This window comes from Herpailurus yagouaroundi, unplaced genomic scaffold, assembly GCF_014898765.1.
Source record: "Herpailurus yagouaroundi ecotype Mexico unplaced genomic scaffold, PumYag 190, whole genome shotgun sequence".
Classification (NCBI taxonomy): Eukaryota; Metazoa; Chordata; class Mammalia; order Carnivora; family Felidae; genus Herpailurus; species Herpailurus yagouaroundi.
Window position 1 is genome coordinate 8,111,794 of NW_024412421.1, and position 2,927 is coordinate 8,114,720.

Consider the following 2,927-nt stretch of genomic DNA (forward strand, 5'->3'; position numbering starts at 1 on the left):
GGGGGGAAGAAAAAGAAAAAGAAAAAGAAAGAAAGGAAGAGCATCTCGGTGCCTCAGCTTCCCTGCCCAGCTGTCTATCACCGTGTTCTCAGGGAATTAAAAGTCATTTTAATAACCCGGACCCAATAAAATTTGGACGGTAATTCTGAAACAGCTATAAAAAAAATCACAGAAGGCCGTCCAAAGGATATGCAATGAATTTTTTTTTTCTATTACTCACAGGTTGGGATTCTCTATGCCATTAGAAAGTTGACAACTTAAAATCACGAGCTAGTAGTTCCCTCAAAGCCAGCGTGGATGGAGCTCCTGCCTCAAGGGGCCATAAAACTTCAGGAAACTGCTGAGTCAGGACCCAGCCCTCAGTATGCAGGGAGTGGGGTGGAGAGATGGCCTCTCCAGGAGGCCGTTGGGATCCGGAACACCACTGTCTGGATCCATGAGAAGTCGGAGCCTGGACAGAGAGAAAGGATGTGGCTGCCTGTTGGGTTTGGCCGTTAGTGAGTGTTGATCTGTTCTAGGTGGTTCTCAGGCATCCTGGGGTGGGGGGGTGGGGGGGGGATGGGGAGCAAACCCTGCTCACCCTGTGCCCGTGGAGCTGGGTGTCTGTGACCATGGCTTCTCCTTGGGCATGCTGTGGAAAACCCTTCCGTGACATTTAATGTGGCTTCTCAGAGTGGTAGAGAGAGCTCTTGGACGGCCAAGGAAGAGAGATCAGAGAGACGTTTGGCAGGGATCTAAGGCCATGAAGCCAAGTTGGGGCCAGAGAGTGTCATAGACCAAAGCTCCCTCCTTCCTTCCTTCCTTCCCTCCCCTTCCCCATCCCTTTCTTTTTTGCTTCCTTCCCTTCCCCTCCCTCCCTCCCTCCCTCTCCACCCAGGTCTCCGTAAGAGGCGAACCCCAGCTCTCCTCTCCTGGATCCAGTGTCTTCTGTGCAAAGGTCCTCCCAGGCCCCCATTTCTCTTCTGTTTTGTCTGTGCCGTGCTCGTGCTGGGGCCACATCTGGTGGAAGGCTTTGCCTTTTTAAAAGGAGAGGCTGGATTTCTGGAGTCAACTTTTCTGATTTTCGGCCCCAGTAAATAACAATAGTCGCTCACAGTTATTGGGTGCTAACTAGGTGCCGGGCACGGCGCTAAGCGCTTGACATGAAATGTCTTGTTAAAGCCTCTCAACAGCAATGAGAGCTCGGTGCTGTCACCATCCCATTTCACAGCTGGGAAAATGAGGCTTGGGGAGGTTCAGTAACGTGGCCAAGGTCGCACAGCACGTACAAGGAGAAGCAAGATTCGAACCCAGGCACTCGGGCTTTGGAGGCTATGCTTGTAACGACATCATGGCGTGGCCTTAATGATCTGACTGTTGTCCTTGTGTTTGACTTGCCGAAAGGCTGTTTGCAGATTGAAAGCCCCAGTCTCCAGCCCAAGAAGCCAGTTTTCTACAATCATGTGGGTAGAGGTGGAAACAGCGGGTTGAAAATCACACACTCTTAGCTGACGCCTGGGATTCGGGCATCTGTGGGATTTCTTACCTGTGATGCCTGGAACCCTCGCCCCTCCTCACGGACCCCCTCACCCCCACTGCCCTCCTCCCCTGGGCTACCGCGCCTTTTTTAGGATCTGGCTAGAAAACCTGGTGCTAAAATATTGCTCAATTTTAATTATACTTCCAAGCCCCTTGCTGTCAGCTGCCCTTCTGAAATTGTTTTAATTGAAGTTCCATGAATCCTGGGGAGTTCAGACGGAGTTCATCTCCAAGCCCATCCTGATTTCATTAAAGATTTGATCTTTCTTTTTTTTCACCAATAAAACATTTATTATCGTTATCTGTTTCGTAACCATTCTCTCTGCCTCCAAAGCGGGGGGAAATCAACCTCATCTTCATGCCAATAAAGCTAAGGAATCATCTGTTGATTTTTCCGGCACACGACAGCAGTGACATTAAAACAAAATAATTAATTGACTAATTATTTTCCTCTTAAATGAAGGCAATCCTCATTCGGGAGGAGTTTTAAGCCTGCAGGTGACGGTATTTAGGAAGTAACTGTGCACAGGGCTGAGGAAAATCATCTTCCTTGAATATAGGTGCTGTTTCTTCTTTTCTTTTCTTTTCTTTTCTTTTCTTTTCTTTTCTTTTCTTTTCTTTTCTTTTCTTTTCTTTCATTTTCTTCTTCCCTTGCCTTTCCTTTGCTCTTTCTTCCCAGTTGAGGACAGCTCAGAGCTGTTTTAATAGCTGGACCAGAGATGGTCCCCAAAGGCCCTCCCCGCCTCCTACCAACAGGAGGTAAATTATGGGAAACAAAGTTATAGATGAACCAAATAATGTAAAGTAAAACCGGACCGTGGAGTAGCTTGCTGACCCCTGAGTGTTAATAATTAACAGTTAATTACTATTAAATCATCGTTGCCCAGCCTTGGCCAGGATCACAATTTACGCCCGGGGAGTCCCTTCACAGTCTGTGTTTGTGATTATCTGCTCTGCAGCATTCTTAGCAAACCCAATACCTGCTTCCTGCTTGGTGATCGGAGCCACAATGTTTTTGTTAAGCTTTCAGCTGTGGCTCCTTCTAGACCTTTGTTTCATGTATGTAATATACTTAAAATGCACTAAATGACAGTTTATAATATCATTATCTACAGTTAAAGATATTATAACTTCAAAAATGAAAAGAAAGTGCAGCCATATGTGGAAATGGTCTATTTTGTGCCCTTTTAACCTCTGCCTTCTAGTTTCTGCAGGACCAGACAGGCAACGTTACAAAAATCATAGGTCTGCAAAATCATTTGCTATTTCAGCCTGCGTTTGTCATGAAAGGAAACTGGGTTATTTAGATAGTAAATAACAACTGTGGACTCATTCATTTTTCTTTCTCTCTCTCTCTCTCTCTCTCTCTCTCTTTTTTATTTTTTCCTTTTATTTTGGTCCCGGGTTCC

The 2,927-nt window shown here is 46.2% G+C and overlaps 1 long non-coding RNA gene across 1 annotated transcript; it reads left to right on the forward strand.

Annotated features, from left to right (window-relative positions):
• Positions 1 to 233: 233 nt before the first annotated feature.
• On the forward strand, positions 234 to 1,819 carry LOC121010014 (uncharacterized). Its single transcript, XR_005780964.1, has 2 exons — positions 234 to 497; positions 1,384 to 1,819. It is a non-coding gene; the product is annotated as an uncharacterized LOC121010014 (long non-coding RNA).
• Positions 1,820 to 2,927: the final 1,108 nt, after the last annotated feature.